The following is a 20,389-nucleotide window of genomic DNA, read 5'->3' as shown; positions in this document are numbered from 1 at the left end:
GGCACATCCTGACTTTACCTCCCATCAACGTGATAGTCGATACTGGACCTCAGAACCTGCAAGCAGGTCCCATAGTTCCACTAACCCCGGAAAAAGGGGCCGCGCCTGCTCAGCCCAGCTCGCCTCCGCTCCCTGCACTAGGGTCTGAAGACAGTGGTCAGTGATCCCTGGAACTCCCTGGCACTTGTCATTCTCTCCTTTGTACATATACCTGCCTTGGAATAGGTCTAGGTAGAAGCAATAGGCCAAAGGTAGAATCGGGGAATTCCTGACTTCCCCTAGCCAAAATGCCATTTTAAAACATGATGTAATATGTAACACATACTAAAGACTACACATGATATGCGTTATCAAGAATAACACAGTGAATTCTTAGGAACCTGCCACCCAACCTAAGAATTAGTGCATTACGCACCCTGGGTATCCATCTCCATGCAAGATCCTCCTCCAGGTTCCCCTCCAGGGGTAATTTTAACTAGGCTGCCTTTGCTTCCACTCCTCTATTTCAAATACTAATTTGTCATAATTGTATTTGTTCTTTAATTATTGGGTTGGCCAAAAACTCTAGATGGTTTTTTCTATAAAATAAAAGACATTTTTCATTTTCACCAATAACTTCATTGATTTGGATATTTTGAGTGTCAGCTATCTCCCACGTGGTACAACGTTGATTATTCTCAATATCTCGATTTTGTCGCTATCAACTTCACCTGGCCTACCTGACTGTGGAGCATCGTCCAGCGAGAAATCTCCAGCACGAAACTTCGCAAACCACTTTTGACATGTACAGTCACAGCACCTTCTCCACACATTGCACAAATCTTTTTTTGCGTTTCAGTTGCATTTTACCTTTCTTGAAATAACAAAGCATAAGATGCCAAAAATATAGCGTATTTTCTTCCATCTTCAATATTAAAATAGCTACACAAAAATTTACAATTTTGATACTTTTTTAAAAAAATGCACACTGATATGACAGCTGTCACAATACAATTTAACAAAATTGTTTTGAATGAAGTTAAAGACAATTCAGCGCTAATAGAGCCATCTTACAGAAAAAAACCAGACGAACTTTTTGGCCAATCCAATACATTGACACTTTTCAAAAGTTCAGCCCCTCAGCTTGGATTTGTCTTATTTTGTCCTCAAATTACTAAATATTTTTGGTAGAAATACTGTATACAGGTGATGCTCTGCCCTTAATACATCCCATCAGAAGCTCCATGGTGTTGCTGTGTCCCATTATTAGTCATGTTAAGTTGGATCTCTTGGTGACGATGATGTCCACCAGGTGTCTCCAAAAGGTATCTGGAAAGATACCTTTTACCTTTTGTCCTTAATAAGTAATCTGTGAGATAATAATTTGATTCTATGTAGATATCCTTTCCCCAACATTGTGTTGCCAATGGTTTTAGCATCTATTGGTGATTCTTGCCCTTCTGCTTCCAGTATTTGATTTGAAGTAGTATCCTTTTATTCTCAGTTAATAGTCATAAGGCAATCGAAAAGCTTGTTCTCGTATTTCACCTTCATCCTTCAGTTTATTTTCTCTCAGCATTTTGCAGATATTGTCCACTGTTCCCTGGCATCTATCCTTGCAGAGAGAAGTCTCCTTTCTCACATTCCAGGGGAACCCACAGCCCAGCAGGATCACGGGAGCCGCAGCTCCGGCCCAGCCCAGTTCCCAACGCCCAGCCTGCCGTGAGAATTGCAATTGACCCCGGGAGCCAAAAGTAGTTGAAAGGCACAGCTAGCAACCATTTACCTCCGTAAACTGGACTCCCTGTTGCTCATGGTATTAACTCTGGTTTCAGGCACTACCATTTCAATTAAGACTCACACACTTCAAAATACCTCTGAACAGTGGGGCACTGATTGAATTCAAGGTGCCAGGAAGCCAAATAGAAAAATAATAGTAAAGCCACTGGTCCTTTTATATTGTAGTTAAAAGCTTGAACAAACAATTATTATACCTTCTTTAACATTCTGTTCTATTCCAAATTAATCTGGAATAAGTACAGTAATATCCTCTATTTTTAACCGGCCTTGATAGGTATGTATGTCCAGTCTGGTCCAAGTGCTCCTTTTTTTTTAATATTAAAAAAATCTTTCCTGGCCCTTGGCTAGTGTGACTCAGTAGATTGCCTGCGAATGAAAAGATCACTGGTTTGATTCCCAGTTGGGGACATGCCTGGGTTGTAGGGCCAGGTCCCCAGTGGGGGGCGCACAAGAGGCAACCACACATTGATGTTTCTCTCCCTCTCTCCCTCCCTTCCCCTCTGTCTAAAAATAAATAAGTAAATCCTTTTAAAAAAATCTTTCCTTTTTATTTAGTTTTTAGAGAAAGGGGAAGGGAGAAGAGAGAGCTATATCTATCGGTCACCTCTTCCATATCCCCAAGTGGGGACCTGGCCGGAAACTCAGGCATGTGCCATGACCAGGAATCAAAATTCATGGGCTGGCACTCAGGCCACTGAGCCATAGCAGCCAGGGCTGCAGTGCCCTTGATTCGAAGCTCTGGTGTGCCTCTCAGCAGCACTGCTGGTACACAAGGAGGGTCAGGTTTATAAGATTTGTTAATGTTGAAAAGGGTGTTTGAATTATTCTAATGGATGCATATATTTTTTAATGTAAAACCTCTGAGCAACAATGTAATGATATATTTTAAATGCTCGCCTTTGGTCACACAATTGTGGCAAAGCACAATGAAAGAAAGCCTGCCCCATTATTTAAAAAGCACGTGGGCCATCAATATGCATTAACATGGAAGCATCCAAGGTCACTGTCAGCTGAAAGCAGAAAGTTGCAGAGAACTGAGTAGAGCGTCTCCCCGTGTGCATGTGTATGTGTACGTATTTCTTCTGGAATACTCCTGGAAAAAGACCTGATGGCACCTCCAGAAGGAGCGTGGCTGTGATGATATTCGCTCGCCCGTCAGGTGCTTGCTCTCCGCAGGCATTGCACCGCGCGTTTTTCAAGTGCCTTCATTTAATCTCCACGGCCCCCTTGGAGGAAGCTATTACTATTAGCTCTCGTTTACACATTAGGAAGCTGAAGCCCGGAGAAATAAAGTAACTCAGCCTTAGTGTCCTGTATTATTTGAGGTGTTTTGTTAAACCTTGAATCTGCATTACTTTTGTCATAAAAAAAAAAAAACCCAAACTTGTTAATAATTTAAAATCATTCCCTCTTCGATTTTGAAACTGAGAGGGTCAGTGGAAATGTTCAGTCTCAACAAGTGAATGCAAACCCTGGTTGCGTCACTTCTGGCCAGGTGCCCTTTTTCTGGCAGCCTTGTGTGGAGAAGGTGGTCAGAAGCTTCTGGAGTCGTGGATAAAGGTCAGCAGAAACAGGAGTGCAGGGAGGAGGAAAAGCCGGCTGCAGGCCCTTCAGGAACAAGCAACTCTGGTTTCCTAAGCGCATGATCACCGGTGAGCTGACCCCGCTGAGCTGACCCCGCTGCTGCCATGGCGACATTAAAGGAGGCCTTTCAACCTAAGGGCAGCGTTCTCCCCCGCCCCCTGGAGCCTGAACAATTCAAGATGAATGACTGGCTGCAGCCTTTTACCTGGGGCACCTGAATAAAACCACTATTATTCAACACTCATTGTGATGCCAGACCTCACATGAACACCTCATTGGACACCCACAATAGCCGGTGAGCAACGTTATCCCCATGTCACCATCAAAGATCTGGCACTTTGCGAAATTCAGTAGTTTAAGTCCCGCCGCAAACTGCAAGGTCAGGACTTGAACTCAGGCCTATCTGCTCCTGTTAGCTCCCGCACTAGGGTTCCCATGGGTGAGTTGATGGTGGCCGGGTGTCGCAGGTGTCATATGGTCAGCCCTCCCTTACTACGCCCCCTCCACCCACATGGCACAGCACACAAACAAACGCACCAAAAGTTCAAGGCTCCTGGCTCATGAGCCAGGCTCTGTATGCTCCAAATGGTGAGCAAAGTGGGATCTGCTATCGATCCCCCTACGGCCACCTGCCTAGTGACCTCTGAAACTGCCCTGATTCTTGTTCCTGGCCGACAGCCCAGACCTCTCTGTACTGATTGCTGTGTCCCGAAGTTTCCCCTTCTCCCCTGGGCTCTGGTACCCCAGACCAATCTGCCGCCCGCTGGACCCCAATTCTGACACTTAGGCCCATCTCACTCTGAGGCAGAGCTTGAAAAGGGAGTGCTTGGCCTGGGCACGTCTTGGGAGGGCTCCTCACGGTCTGTATCGCATGCCCTAGAACTCTAGTGTCTTGAAGACTTGCTCCTGGGGCAGTTCCTAGAGGACTTCCTCATGCTAGAAATGACAGTGATGAGCAAACGTGTACCCAGCTAGTCCTCGTCTTGCGTTTGAATACCGGGGGCTGCCTGGAGTCGAATGCATGTGTGCAAACACACGTGTGTGCATACACACACACACACACACACACTGTTTCAGGCCTTGGGTCTCAGCTTGCTTCTGCCTGAAATGCCCTTCCCACCTTTCTTCACACGACTGACTGTTGCTTAATCCTGGATGTTCTTCTCCGATATCAGTCACATCCTCAACCCCAAGTGGGCTCTACAGCTTTCCTCGCACCAGCCTATTGCATGGAAACATGTCTCCCACTCTGGACTGCAACTGTTTAAGGAGGGGACCCGCGGTTGGGTCCCCCAGCATTGCTCAGAGTCTGCCCTCACGTCTGGCGTGTCTGCAGGTGCTCAGAGCAGGCATGTCGCTCTTTCTCGTGTTGGTGTTCTCAGCCTCCAGGTGGCCTCTTCACCTTGTCGCAGCAAGGTTCCCTTTGTGCAGACAGGTCAGGCACGTAGGTGCCAGGGCTTCTAAGATTGCCGCTTATCTGAGGTCCGTCTACAAGAGGCTGTCTTTGAAACAGCTTCCAGGATGGAAGTATTACTTCTGGAATCTAATTTCTGAGCTTGTGGCCTGGATCCTTCCGGCTAATTACGGGAAATGGTGGAAGCCCTAATGCTCCCAGATGGGTGTGTTTACCAGACTAAGAAACGTTAATCCTGTCTCTGGCCCCACAAATGGCCTTCACTTTGGAGGAAAATAGAAAAATGGGGTAGTACAGCCAGCTAGGTTCGATTATATTTCTCTTAAAGAACGTTTTGGGTTTTTTTTTTTCCCCAAAAACAATGGTGGAGGGAAGACGGGGTCTGTCAATTTTAACCTGGGATCGTTGGGGGGGCCTTTGTTGTTTGAGAGACAAGGTGTAACTTTGTCATTGACTTTAAAACTTCGGGAAAAGAATTGTGAGTGGTCAGTCTTCAGCAGTGTCACAAGGCGGGCCAAATGTGGAGAGGACCCGAATGGCAACAGAAGGAGCTTCCAGGGGCAGGGAATGGGAGAGCGGAACCCCTTCCCTTCTGAGGGTGTCAGCGAGACTGCTCCTGGTCAAACAGCAGCGAGAAGGACAAAAGCTCACGTTGCCCGAGCCCTTGCTTCTTGCTGAGCAGTATGCTGAAGACTTTACCTCCCTTCAGTCCTTTTATCCAGGATGTCTTTAAGGTGGACATTAAAATTATCCCCATTTACAGCTGAGGGAAAAACCAAGGCCCAAAGGGTCAGCGTCCAGGGTTGCAGGCCTCCCACAGCTTTGCAAACACTTTCACAACTTCTAAACACATTTTGGAACTCTGGGGCAATGCAACCAACCCTGCCTTGGGGTGCCCACCCTGTCCTGTGTACTGAGAATTCAAGTTCCTCGGGCTGGAGGCTCCCCCCAGCAGTAGGGCAGAGGTGCCCTTTGCCCCTAGTAAACATTCTTCCACACAGCGCTCAAAAAGACAGCAAAAGTAACAGGTTCATTAACTAAACGAGAGACCAGCTGCCTTCGGTTATAAGTGCAGTGAGCAACCAGGGAGGGGACTCGAGCATTTTGAAGCCCTGTGAACGGCCCTGGCATGGATGTATTTCTGGGCCTTTAGTAGCCCCTTCTCAGGAATGCTGGAGAGACAGCAAGGAGGGGAAGAATCCCTCTTTGTCAATCAGGAACTCTAGTTCCTGACGCTGGCGCCAGGGAAGAGCGCTGGCCAGCCCCGGAGCTCAGCTCTCAGCTCGGTGACTCATCCACTCCCACAGCCCCTGCCTGGCAGAGGCTGCTTGCAGAGCTCTGTAATTAGTTAATGAACTATCTGAATGACATTTCTCTAGTCATTCACCCAGCCTCATCCTCAGAGTGATAATTGTATTTGAGGTTATTTAAAAACATTATTGTATCCAAATAGAGTTTACATCAGCAGACAGCACGATTAGTAATCACGCTATCCCTGGTGGAGCTAAATGGTGCTATAAACTGCCTGGTGAGTCGCGCAAAACGGTTGTTCCAACAGCGAGCCCCTTCCTCCCATGCTGGCGGGCTTCTCTGCCGGGAACAACCACCCCCCTCGCTCCCCCTCCCCGCCAGAGAGGAAGTTGTGAGAGCACCTTGGTGGCCAGAATCCAGATGACCTTGGTTTAGAGCAGACTGTGTTCAGAGGAGCTTCTCCACTAATTTGATCACTGTCTTCTGATGTGAACTAACTCTTCCTTATCTTTACAAGAAAGTATACTGACACGAATCTTGGTCTGCCTTCCTTTACCACCGTTTTTGGAAATATTTGCTTGATACAGTTAAACACGTGGGTGTGGCTTGCTGAACATCTCCAAGCCTTCGTCTCCTTCTCTGTGAAGGGGGACCATTGTGGCCAGGGTACCGAGGGTTGATGTTTCAGCGCTCATCATGGGCCAGGCACCGTTCCCAGCACTTCACCTGGACTGTCTCAGAGGGTCCCCAGGAAATGGGCAGAGCACTAACACTCTCTCCGGCACACCACTATTATTAGGTCCTGTAACTAGGTCCTACTATTCTCACTTTTCACATCAGGCAACCAACTCACTGAGAAGGTCAGTGACTTCTCCAAGGTCGCTTCCCTACAAATAGCAGAGCCAGGATCCAAATCCGGGAGGCGGATTCTAGAACCTATGTGCTAACTACTCTGCTACTCTGATTTTTCCATAAGGCTGTGAGGACTCAGTGAGATGCACTCAATCAATATTTCCTGTGTGCCAAGTACTGTTCCAGGGGTTTGAGTTAAGGACAAAGCCCTGCCCTCGTGGATGTCACATTCTAGTAGGAATATTATCCATTTAATGCTTTTAGTACAACTTCCAGGGCTAGGCCAGTGCCCAGTTCTGGCTGTCAGGGCTTGAGGAGTTTCTGCTTAGTATTTTAGTTATTTATGGGCACGTTTTAATGCTCCTAGTAGATTATAAACTCCTGGAAGGCAAGGCTAACTTCTCCTTCGTTTCTATATGTCTTCTCCTTATTCACAGCAGGAAGTCAGTAAATATTTGCCGAGTAAGAAAACCTGTTGGTCCTGTATGTACATGCAGAAGTGTAAGAAGTGCCTACTCCATGCATGAATGCAGGCGTTGCCAAAGTCAAGTCCATCTATAGCTGTGAGTATATCTGAGCGCTAGAAGTACGTGTCCGTTGCTAAGGGGATCGCATGAGATGTGCCTGAAAAGCCCTTTGAGAACTGGAACCCATCAAACGTCTGCCACATGTTATACAGGGAGAGAAGGGGCCGGGGGTGGGGGTGGGGGAGAGAGGCTTCTCCTCTTCTGTGCTTCCAGTGGAGCAGATGTAATCCCAGGACACCAACCGCCCCCAGCATGTGAATGGCAACCCACCAACCACACAAGGCAGCAGTGAGTGAATAGCAAGTACTTTCACACAAGCCAACACAAGGAGTTCTTACTATAAAGAAACAAAAAGGTGTATGAGTTATCCATTGCTGCATACCTTATTACCCCAAAATTTAGTGGCTTAAAACAATAGCAAACATTTATTATTCCACACAGGTTTCGTGGGTCAGGAATTTGGGAGCAGCGTAGGCTGGGTGTTTTCGGCCCAGTGCCTCATGCTGTCAAGGTGTCAGCCAGGTCACCGGAAGGCTTGACTGGGGCAGGAAGAGCCACACCCCAGGCTACTCACTTATGCGCAGGTGCTGGCTGAAGGCAGGAGGGCTCAGCCCCTCCCCATATGGGCCTCTCCACAAGGCTGCTTGAGTGTCTCCACAGCATGGAGACTGGCTCCCCACTACGAGAGCCATTCAAGAGACCGAGCAGAATCTGCAATATCTTTGATGTTCTATCTCGGAAGTCATGCACCATCTCCTCTGCAAATCCTATCAGTCACACGAGTCAGCCTTATTCAGTGCGGGAGGGTGAGTGCCCACATCACCCGTACAGAGCGAGCACCTGGAGGCAGTGACTACAGGTCTTGGAGGTTGGCTGCCGCAAAGGCGAATGGGGACTCAGAAATCAAGAACAGTGGCTACAGCCCAGCCAGGCCTCCAGAAGGGCATCCCAGAGCCCAGGCAGCTCTGGGCGCTTTACTGGCAGGCGTTCCTAAATCTTCACCCCTGCTCTCTCCCCTCCACGTGACTCAGTCACACCCCTCCTGTCTTCTCCTGCCACTTCTCTCCATGTTTCTTAGCTTATATTCCCCAAAGCAGAGCCTGATGGCTCAGTTCATCTTTTCTCCCAGGCCATCCATCACAGGTCACAGGTCACATCACAGGCCTATGGGTTGGCTTCCTGGGATTCACTCCCAGCTCAGACTTTTTGGGGAGGCAAGGTTCACATGGTCCAAAACACCAACGGCCCAGCACAGGTCTGTGGTCAGGACAGTCTTGCTAAGGTGAGACAGTGCGTGGGACAGAACTCAAGGATCGCAGCCCACCCAGGGTAGCTGCTGCTCACCAGATATGTGCTGGCCTGAGGGCCACAGGTGGACAGAAGGAAGACAAATGAAGGCAAACAAGCTGATCCCTGGCCTCTCTGTTTAGAAAGAAAGACACCCACAACCAAATAACTATAATGTATGTGTGGTAAGTCTATACTAGCAGTACCCTGGCAGATGGGCAAGACTGCTTAAGCAGACTTCTACCAGGGTCCTGAAGGATGTGATGGACAGGACCTGGATGAAGAGAAGAGACGATGACATTTCCAGCAGGAGGGAACCCACACTAGCTATTCTGGGGGGAGGGGAGATGCTGTGGTGGGACTGGAGGGCAGAGTGCGTGGGAGAAAAGCTGGCGAGGTTGTCCCAGGCGGCCCCATGATGGGATTGGCAGGCTCAGTGAAGGACTTGGACTCTCCGGAGACCAATGGGTCTGAAGTGGGAATGAGAGCTCAGCCCAAAAGCAACCTGAAGGGGGGCCGGGGCCACCCTTCCCCTTCAGGTCCTGGTCCAAAGGGGCTGTGTGTGATCTGAGGTAAGCTGTAGTCTCTACAACAAAAAGCCATCCATTCCTATGAGGAACTAATGACTGCTCCTTCCCCATTTCCTTTCATAGCAATCCCTGCAAATAGAACTCCTCAGGCATCTAAACTAAGCAAAGCTTTATTCAGCAGCAAGACGGCACATTCGCATAACGAAGGGATTTGTTTTTAATACATTCTATCGATTATGTTATTACAGTTGTCCCAATTTTCCCCCTTTGCCCCCCTCCACCCTGTACCCCCATTCCCTTCAGCAATCCCCCCCTTAGTTCATGACCATGGGTTGTACATGTAAGTTCTTTGGCTTCTCCATTTCCTAAACTATTCTTAACATCCAGGGGGATGTTTTACCTACCAATTATGATTCTTAATCCCTGTACCTTTTCCCCCATTCGCCCCCTTCCCCCTCCCAACTGATAACCCTCCAAATGGTCGCCATATCTATGATTCTCTCCCTATTCTGGTTGTTTGCTTTGCTTGTTTTTCAGATTCAGTTGTTGATAGTTGTGAGTTTGTTGCCATTTTAATGTTCATAGTTTTGCTCTTCTTTTTCTTAGATAAGTCCCTTTAACGTTTCATGTAATAATGGCTTGCTGATGACGAACTCCTTTAGCTTTACCGTGTCTGGGAAGCACTTTATCTGCCCTTGAATTCTAAATGATAGCTTTGCTGGATAGAGTAATCTTGGATGTAGGTCCTTGCTTTACATCACTTTGAATTCTTCTTTCCAGTCCCTTCTAGCCTGCAAAGTTTCTATTGAGAGACCAACTGACAGTCTTATGGGAACTCCTTTGTAGGTAACTCTCTGCTTTTCTCTTGCAGCTTTGAAGATTCTCTCTTTAACTTTTAGCATTTTAATTACAATGTGTCTTGGTATGGTCTTCTTTGGGTCCAACTTGTTTGGGACTCTTTGTGCTTCGTGGACTTCTCTGTCTATTTCCTTCACCAAATTAGGGAATTTTTCCTTCATTATTTTTTCAAACAAGTTTTCAGTTTCTTGCTCTTCCTCTTCTCCTCCTGGCATCCCTGTGATTCAGATGTTGGTACATTTGGAGATGTCCCAGAGGATCCTTATACTATCTTCATTTTTTTTAAATTCTTTTTTCTTCTTGCTGTCCTGGTTGAGTGCTTATTTCTTCCTTATGTTCCAAATCATTGACTTGAATCTCGGTGCCATCCCCTCCATTGATGGTTCGCTGTAGATTTTTATTTCACTTAGTGTAACCTTCATTTCTGCCCGGGTCTTTTTTATGCTGTTGTTGTACTCAGTGAGTTCGCTGAGCATCCTGATCACCAGTGTTTTGAACTCTGCATCTGTTAGGTTGGTTATCTCGGTTTTGTTTAGTTCTTTTTCTGGAGTTTTGTTCTGTTCTTTCATTTGGCCCATATTTATGAGTCTCCTCATTTTGGCAGCCTCCCTGTGTTTGTTTCTGTGTATTAGGTAGAGCTGCTTTGACTCCCTGTCTTAGTAGCATGGCCTATTGTAGAAAACGCACCTCTAGATTGTGTGGAGCGGGGCCTTATGTATTTGCCAGGGCAGGGCAACCCACCTCACCACTTTGTGGCTCTGTGCGTGGGGAGGGCTCAGAGAGGGGCAGTGCCCCTGCCTGGCTTCTGGGGGTTTGCCCAGTGCTCGCCCTGTTTCCAATCACTTCACTTACTCTGTGTGTGTGACTGGCGCCCTCCCAGCTGTTGCCCTGGTGCTGAATCCCAAAGAAGGTGGGTCTGTGTGAGTTCTAAGTCCACGCAGGCCCTTTAAGCAGTGTCTCCTGAAAATCCAGCAGTGTCTTCTGACGACCCAACCCCCACTGATTTTTATAGCCACAAGTTATGGGGACTTGTCTTCCTGGTGCTGGAACCCTGGGCTGTGTGGTCTGGCCTGGGGCTGGGATCCTTCATTCCTGAGGTAGCCCTCCTGATTTTTATCCACCACATGTGCATGTGGGACCACCTGACCTGCCGCCTCTCTGTGCCACACCGCATCTCCATGCCTCTCCACCCATCTCTGCATCTCCACTCCTCCTACCTGTATGGATGAATGTGGCTTCTTTAAATTTTTGGTTGTCGGACTTCCTTACAGCTCGATTTTCTGACAGTTCTGGGTGTTACTTGTTTTGAGGTCTGGTTGTAATGTTTTCTGTAGCTGTTCAAAGAGGCAAACTGTGTTTACCTATCCCTCCATCTTGACCAGGAGTCTGCGTGATGAAAGGATTTGATCGGAAACCTAAGAAAAGTCCCCCTGTGGCCTCCTCATCAAACAACTCATCTTCCTCCAAACAACCTCCCGACCAATTCAGAAAATAACATCTGGGAAAGAAACCCTTTTTAGAAGTTCAGGCCCTACCGATAAGCCACTTACAGCAGACTCACGTTTCCTGCTGTTAGTGAGCAAAATCCAGGTATGCCAGCTGCAGGTTTCATTATTTAAGTGTCCTAGGGCCAATTGCATGACTCACAGACCACCTTTGCAGAGTGACTTAAGAGGCCAAACAAGCACCCGAGCTTTCACTGGGAGATATGGTTGCTTTGGTGAAGTCTGGCCTTGTGTAGGGGACCACAGTGTTGCAGAGACCTTGGAAGCCACATGTTCTTCTGCAGCTGGCCCACCTGGGCTTATATCCAGGCTCTGACACTTGGAACCGTGTGTCCTTAGGTAAGTTACCTGAGCCTTGCGTACCTCTGCTTCTTGTCTGTGAAACAGGGACTTAGTCTGTTCAGACTGCTACAACACAATAGCACAGGCCAGATAGCTTATAATCAACAGAAATTTACTTCTCTCTGTTCTGGCGGCCAATGTCTAAGATTGAGGCACCAGCACAGTCACGGTCACTTTCAGGTGGAAGTCCTCTTCCTGTTTCATAGCAGGTAACTTCACACTTACTCATGGTGGTGGGAGGCCTCAGGAGCCTCTTGAAAGCCTCTTTTCTGAGGGCACTAATCCCATTCATGAGGGCTCCACCCTCACGATTTGAGCACTTCCCAAAGGCCCCACCTCCTAATACCATCACCATGAGGAGGGGCTGGGCGGGGATGGGGGTGGGGGGAGTAAAGTTTCAATGTATGAATTTGGGGAGGGGGAGAACACACACATTCAGATAGACCATAGCAGGGAGAACACTAACACCTCCTTCTTAGAGTTCTTGCGATGACTAAGTGAATTAATCCTCATAGAAAATGAGAGCTTGGCACATAGAAAGCTCCATTAGAAGTGTTTGCTGTTATTTTTGTTACTTTAGTGTCAATTAATTGATTTGTCACTCTTCTCCAATTAAGCTGTACCTGCCACAAGTTTTCATTTTGAGTTAACAGTCACAACCATAATAACTGGCTCTCACCATCTAGTTGGATTGTGGCCGTGCAGGTGCATGCTGCTCCCGGCTTTCGAAGGTGCCATGACCAGACTGGTGCCGTGACCAGACTGGTGCTGTGGGCCTGGAATCCTGCACGGATTCCCAGGGGCCAACAGCTTATAAACACTGTGCAGGCAAATACCACCTGTTCCAGTTCAATCTTGGTATCTTGTAGCCAATCAACAGCGTGGCATTGCTATGGGTATCAATTGGTTTTGAAAGTTAACCTGGGAAACAGAGGAATTTTGGAAAATCATACACAGGTTTTTCCCAGGTGCAAGTGGGTTAAACTCTAGCTTCTGCCCTGTAAGAACCACCCTAAAGAGCATGAAGAATGCCAGCCAGATAAAGACTCATTGGATGAAATGCTTGACTTACATGTGAGTTTAAAATTTAAAACACATTTTCAAACAAGGGTATAGTTTATAGATTGTTTGTGTACTTTAAACTTGGTAACTTTTAAAAATCTAAACATGAACAAAGGAAGTGGTGCTAATCACTCCTCTTTATTTACTGAGGATAATACTCCCTTCTGTTAGTGAAAAGTGAGAAAATCGAAACCAGTTTTGCCTGTCAGTCTGAATGGCTGCTGCTGCCCAGTAGAAGAATGTGATCTTTAAACACAAACAACCCCCGAATCATTAATCTAGGATGGCCAAGTTTCCAGAGGGATCTAAGAAAAGAAATGAAAAGGGCCCTTCACATCTAACAACCCGGTTTGTATGTCATGGAAATGGCCCCGGAGACAAGCTCTGGGCAGTTTGCTCACCTGGAAGGGGAAAGAAAGGTGCGTATTCGGGCACAGCAATGACCAAAGACTGTGCGTCCAGCAGCCAAGAGATGTTCAGAAACACCAAAGCCGAGAAAAACTGAGAGTTTAGGAGGCTTTCCTTCATCAGCTAAACACTCCCAGAAAGCAAGGAAGCCACATGCCTGTCTACTTGACCTTTGCATTTCAGTCCCTAACACACAAGAAGTAAATGCTCAATAAATACACTGGTTCGACAGCGAGGAAAGACCAATAACGTGGCCTTGATAATGTATTACGTTTCACAGTTAACGGCGATTTAACATTATTTTTATTCACACCTGGTCTCTGGGGCAGTGGGACTACAGATGATCTGTTTTCCATTTTTCTGCATTGTCTGAATTGCTTACGAGTATGTTGTTTGAAATGCAATATAATAAAACTATTTCCCCCTTGGGAAAAAAGCAATTCTCATAACCATCATCACCGATTTCCTGACCCCTTGTGAAACAAGTTAGGGATTTAATTATGCCATAGATTAAATTCAACAGGGCGACAAAGTAGATTTAATCATCCCACAAATATTTGTTCAACACCTACTTATTGATGGAGGTAGGCAGGAGGAACACATGCTCAAAAAACACCAGTTCAGGGCCTAAGAGGGAGACGGGCATTGAACACGGACTGCCACTAACACGCGTACAGTTGCAAGTGCGATAGCTACGTGGGATGGCGCCCCGTGCTAGGAGCGTGAGTGTCTCCAGGATTAATCCCCCTGCTTGGACCGAACTCCACATATTTCTTCCTGATGTTTCCCCTCCCAGAAGGCCCTTTTTCCTTCTTCCACCTATCCACACTTGACCTTGCTTCCGAATTCTGCTCAAGTCTCCAGTTCCTGCTGAAGGCCTCCCTGACCGCTGGGGTCCTTGCTTCCTCTCTCCTCTCAGCATCTCTGCCATCTTGTGCTAAGTCAGATACTACCTTGAGGATCACGTAGCTCACTAGTAGTTGTTTTAGTCAGAGAGAGTGAGGGTGAGAGCGAGAAAGAGAGATAAGAAATTGGCTCAGGCAGTTATGGAGGGGCAAGTCCAAAATCTGCTGGAGGGCCAGCAGGCTGGGGACCCAGGGAAGAGTTGCAGCCTGGGTCCAGAGGCAGTCTGCTGACAAAATCCCTCTTGCTCTAGGGAGTAGTCTTTGTTTTCTTAAGGCCTTCAACTGATTGGATGAGGCCCACCCACATTAGGGAGGGCAGTCTGCTTTACTCAAAGTCCTCCAATTTAAACCTTAATCTCTTCTGAAAAACATCTTCACAGAAACATCCAGAATAATATTTGACCTAATATCTGAGCATCCTGGCCAAGTTGACACATAAAATTAAGCCTCCCAGGAATCTTATTTCCCTAATTAGAATCTGCCATCTTGGAAGGCACGGGTCAGCTCTTTCATGTCTAAATCTTCCCACAGGCTAAGCTCAGGAATTGTTGTCAGGAGCTGCTTAATAAATCGCCAAAAGAGTGGAGGAATAGAACAGCAAGACTTGACAGACCCTCTGGAGCCAACTTCCTGCACCTCTGGAAACAACAGAGGAGGCGTGACCAACATCCACCTGATCCCCAGAGTTCCAGGCACCTGGCAGCAGAAACAGCAGACACATAACGCTGATGCTTTCTCCGTTCTGCAAACAACTCTCCAGCCAGACTCCGTCATGCCTTTCAGGGTAATAACAGGTTTAGGCAGAAATGTCTGTTCACGTAGTTTGAACTCAGCACAGCCTTAGCCAGTGAAGAAAAGACAAAAGAACAACACAAAGGCATGTTGTGGCCTAGAAAGGAATTTCTGTCCCTGGTCTCTGTCTTTTATGACATATATGTGTATACCTGTTTCATTCTCCCTCTTTCTCCCAAGCCTTTAATAACTCATGCAAGAAGCTAACACCTCTTATCTGCCCCCTCCCCACAATGAAGCCCCCAGGCTCAGAAGAGGGGCTTCATGCTTTCTCAGCCAATTCACAGTCTCAAGTTGGCAATTCTAAACCCAGTGTCTAATTTCTAGGCTTCTCCTAAATTCCAGAGCAGGCTGTTTGTTTAGGCCGGAGGATGAGGCAGGCCTAGGCCAGAAATCTCAAGCAAGAGATGGTAGAGATGGAGAGATGGTAGGTCCTGAAGCCACATTTCAATGTCAGCCTCCATTTTCAAGTGCCCCACAATTATCGGGTGCCCTTTTTTATCCCCTCTTCTGCATCTGTAAAAATCCTTGTCATTCTTCCTCAGTCCCTGTAGAAAAATGGGCAAAGGATAGGCACAGACTGTTCAGAGACAAGGAATTCCAAATGTCTCTTAAGCACATGAAAGGATGCTCAATTATGCTCATCATAATAGGAATGCAAATTAAAAGTACAAAGGGAATCCATCAGATTGGCAAAGATCAGACTTCAGTGAACACAGTCTGGTGGGGTTGTGGGAGGCTCGCGCTGTGAACGCTGCTGGTGCAAGGCCCACCTTCCCCGACCTCCTTGGAGAGTAATTTGGCAAAACATCTCACGTTTTAAAATGCACTAGCTAGATGACCAAGCACTTCCAGGTCCAGGTGTTAACAGATGTACTCCTACGTTCACACAGACGTCATGTGCCCAAGAACGTACACTGTGGCATTGCTTGCAGTAGCTGGAGACTAGATGTCTATTAACAGGGGACCCGCTACATTACGGACTCCTGTACAGCCACTCAGAGGAATAAGGAAGGTCTGCGCAGATGATGTGGAAAATTTCACAGGGGTGTTGTCCAGGGACAAGGGGAAGGAGGATGCCGATGCGTGTGGTGCGCTAGCATTTGTGAGTGAAGACCGTGCACATATATGTTGGTAAATGCACGGAGGAACCTGGAATAATACCCGGTAACCTGGCAATACTGGTTGCCTCACGAGCAGGGACCTGGGAGGCTTTGGAACGTCAGAGGGAAGGAGATTTATTTTTAACTGACTACCTATTATGGGTTGAATTATGACTCATAAAATTCATATGTTGAAGTCCTAACCCTCAACATCTCAAAACTGGTTGGAAATAGGGTCATTGCAGATGTAATCAGTTAAGATGAGGTCGGGGAGGAGCACGGTGGGCCCCTAATCCAGTACGACATGCCTGTTTATACAAAGGGGAGTTGGGGCCCAGGGAGAACGCTGTGTGGAGATGAAGGCAGATTGAGGTGATTCTCAGCGAAGCCAGAAGAGAGGCAGAGAGCACATTTTCCCCTTGCAGTCCTTAGAAGGTGCCAACCCTGCAGATGTCTTGACCTTGAGACAATAAATTTCTATTTTTTCTAAATCAACCAGTTTGTGGTACTTTGGTACAGCAGCCCTAGCAAACTGAACCAATATCCTCTGGTGTCTTGAATTCTGTATTATGCATCTGTGTTACCAACTAAAACTTTTTTCATCACAAATGTCCTTTCCTCCATGAAGCCTTCCCAGATTCACCAGGCTGGTTTGATTGCGCTGTCTTTCAGATGCTGAGATTTTTTTTCTGCAGCAGCTTTTACCAGGTTGTAATATAACTTAACCCTTCACAGGGCCATTGTTTCCACAAAAAGGACCAAGCCTACATAAATTTCCTTCATTGTTACAGTCCCCAAGCCTGGCCCTCAAGTGTTTGCCAGAGTGAATGAATATGGGTTACTAGATATTTTTTACTCCCTTCCTACATTTCTATCACTATTTATTGATGTTGGGCCTAATAAGCTATCAGTTGATTTATGTTTAGTCCCAGTGACATGACTGAAACACGGAGGATAGATGGAAGGGAAAAAAAACATCATTTAAATACACATTTAAGAGTTTCATTTCAGCCCTGGCTGGTGTGGCTCAGTGGATTGAATACCTACCTATGAACCAAAGGGTTGCTAGTTTAATTCCCAGTCAGGGCACAGGCCTGGGTTGCAGGCCAGGTCCCCAGCAGGGGGCGCGCGAGAGGCAACCACACATCGGAGTTTCCCTTTCTTTCTCCCTTCTTTCCCCTCTCTCTAAATCTTAAACAGAAGAGTTTCATTTCAAATGAGTTGAGCATTTGAAAGTTTTCAGAGGAAATAGTTCCTTAAACAGAAAGAGGGCTGATTTCCTGTTTGGTGGGGAAATGAGGAATCAAGATAGTCTGTCTTCCTCTCTGAGCTCCTGTGCTTAATGGGGGACAAATGGAAGAATCTGTCAATCGTGCTCCAAGGGGTGGTTCTGGCTGTGGATTACACAAGTGACATCTGTGCGGGCCACAAAGATGGAGAGTCAGGCTGCCCTATTTTTTTCCTTGGCTGCATTAACAAAGTACCACAAACTGGGGGGCCTTAAGACAACAGGAATTTGTTGTCTCAAGTTCTGGAGGCCAGAAGTTGGAGATCGAGGTTTCAGCAGGGCCCTGTTCTGCTGGGAGAATTTAGGAGAGGATCCATTCTTGCCTCTTCTATCTTCTGGTGTTTGCTGGCAATCCTTGGCTTGTAGACACATCGCTCCAATCTCTGCCTCAGCCATCACATTGCATTCTCCCTGTGTGTCCAAATTTTCCTCTTTTTATAAGGACACCAGTCATTGGATTAGGGCCCAACCTAACCCAGTATGACATCATCTTAACTTGATTACATCTGCAAAGCAAGGTCACATTCTGAGGTTCAGGGTAGATATAAATTGGGGGGGAATATTATTCAACTCATTACTGCCACTGAGCTAGAACTCATTGAGGACAGAGAAGCAGCAAAGGGCAAGGAGTATTTAACCTTGTAGTTAAGTACAGGCCGTGGAATCAGACAGACTTGGTTTCTAATCCTGGATCTACCTGCTGGTCAGCTATGGGAACTTGCACAAGTTACTCCACATCTCCAAGCCTGTTTCCTCATCTGTGCAAAGGGCTTAATGCCTCCTAGGGCTGCTGGGTTGAAATGAGCAAGCTCAGGCCCTGGCCTGCTTAGCCCAGGGACTGATTTTTTTTTTTTCAATTAGCTTTTAGTGCTGGAGTCCCCACTGCCACTGCTCCTGCTATTCTTTCAGGAAAGAATGTAGACAGTTGAAGAGCAAAACAGGATAGTTTATGATTAAGGGCCCTGAGGCCTGGCACAAGATGTACCTGCCACAGGAGGTCAGAGAGCACAGGGTAGATGAACTTCAAGTTTTAATACTAAACCAATGCGAAGTTAGTGCTATAATCTGAAACTCTGCAGCTAAGCCGCATTTCTCTCTCACCCTCCCCCAGGGTATATTTCTAGAGTTTATCACTGAGGCCTCCATAGCGTAACCAGACCAGACATCTCCTATTCCCCTCTCTGCTCAAACTCCCACTGCTGAGGCTGCTCTCTCTCAATGCACTTGACCATCAGGACATTAGAGAGAGGCCATAGCGTCCATTCGGATGGACCTGGCCTCCTACTGTCTCGGCTGCCCACAGTGGAAGGGCTTGGGAGGGGCTGACCAGAGGAGCTGTGCTTGGCTGTGTATGTTGATCTCTGATAACATCCCAGAGACAAAGCAAAACTACTTGGGCTGATCCGCACATTGCACACGTCTGGGAGGACTGGCTGTTCTATGCCAGCTCCCGTGTTCCATTAGACATGGATTAGATCATGCAGAGACTGAAATCTTCGGGGTAACATTTTCTTTGAGAACTCACCATTATAGCTGGGCTTCAGTCGCCTCTCTGTGACCTGTGCTGTGAGTCCACCAGGCCTGTCCACATCATTGACAGGGCTGCCATCTTCCACAGCACCTGCAGCCGCCCTGTTTCCTAGACACTGAGAAAAATTATGAAAAATTAAAAACAAAACACAGCTTTGTTTCTGAGTTATAGCTTTTAAAATGTTTTCCTTGGTGGCCAGTAGAACTAAGTCCATACATTATTATTATTTTTTTTTTTTAGAGAGAGGGGAAGGGAGGGAGAAAGAGAGGGAGAGAAACATCGATGTGAGAGAAGAACCTGGATCGGTTGCCTCTTGTACACGCCCTGACTGGGAACCGAATCTGCAACCCAGGCATGTGGCCTGACCAGGAATCCAACCAGCGACCTTTTGCTTTGCCGGATGACGCCCAACCAACTGAACCACACCGGTCAGGGCAATCCACATATTATATTTACTGAGTGCCTGGTTAATAACATGGCCTCTAGAACCAGTGGCCTAAATTCAAATCCCACCTCTACAAATCATGAGTTTTGTGACACTGAGCAAGTCACTTAGCGTCTCTAAACCTTAATTGTTTCGTTTGTAAAGGGAAACTCATACTAATACTTACCCATAGGCTGCTGGCTGAGCAGATTGTTCCAGGTTTGGGTCCTTGGGAAGCAGACTGTGAGACAGTAGTGAGCAAGCAGGACTTTATGAGGGAATTCTCTTAATAGTAAAGCCAGTAAAAGGGAGAGCAGGAGGTGGGAAAGGGCAGAGAGGAAGTTGAGCTGCCATACAGTGCGGAAGAAAGCAGCAGCCAACCCCAGAGGGCGCTCTGGAGCTGAAAGAGGAAGGGAGCCAGATTCTCAGTTGGACCAAAAAGGTGGCCATTGTGCCCCTCAGTAGGTCAATCACTGGATGCAGGTTCCACTGGAAGGTGAGACCTTGGCCAGGGCACTTTCCTTCAACTGAGCCAATCCCCAAATGACAGCCAAGATTCGTTTTCCTGCACTGCATCCAGCCCGAGCAAGCAAGTCCTTCATTGCGGAAACGGGATCACAGCCTCCACCACAAAGATTAAATAAGATAATACACAGAAAGCCCATAACACAGCACTTGGCGTGCAGTAAGAGATTAATAAATGGTAGCCATTACAATTGTTGTTGTTGTTATAACTTGTTTACTAGGCATTGTGCCAGAGGCTGGGGACACAGTGGCGATCAAGATTCTCCACCTATCCTCAAGAAACTCAATCCATAAGCTAATCAGACCCTCAAACAAGCAATTGCAAGTAGTACACTTGATAGGGTGGCCCGGGATTTGTGTGGGAGCATCAAGAAGGCGTACACGACCCAGACTAGGAAGGTGAAGGAAAGTGCTGCTGCAGG

The 20,389-nt window shown here is 47.1% G+C and overlaps 2 long non-coding RNA genes across 2 annotated transcripts in view; one reads left to right on the top strand and one right to left on the bottom strand.

Annotated features, from left to right (window-relative positions):
• The window catches only part of LOC123479236 (uncharacterized), a 30,474-nt gene extending 10,198 nt beyond the window's left edge, over window positions 1-20,276 (top strand). The window contains exons 2-4 of the long non-coding RNA XR_008426762.1: window positions 7,318-7,443; window positions 11,465-11,926; window positions 14,836-20,276. This is a non-coding gene — a long non-coding RNA (uncharacterized lncRNA). The remainder of the gene's footprint in view (window positions 1-7,317; window positions 7,444-11,464; window positions 11,927-14,835) is intronic.
• Window positions 15,536-20,389, bottom strand: part of LOC128780747 (uncharacterized) — an 11,073-nt gene continuing 6,219 nt past the window's right edge. Inside the window, exons 3-4 of the long non-coding RNA XR_008426763.1 lie at window positions 19,013-19,133; window positions 15,536-15,644 (exon numbers count right to left, since the gene is read on the bottom strand). This is a non-coding gene — a long non-coding RNA (uncharacterized lncRNA). The remainder of the gene's footprint in view (window positions 15,645-19,012; window positions 19,134-20,389) is intronic.

The sequence above is a fragment of the Desmodus rotundus genome, chromosome 4 (assembly GCF_022682495.2).
Source record: "Desmodus rotundus isolate HL8 chromosome 4, HLdesRot8A.1, whole genome shotgun sequence".
Taxonomy (NCBI): domain Eukaryota; kingdom Metazoa; phylum Chordata; class Mammalia; order Chiroptera; family Phyllostomidae; genus Desmodus; species Desmodus rotundus.
Note: the sequence above shows the minus strand (reverse complement) of the source record. Positions and strands in the feature narration are given on the sequence as shown.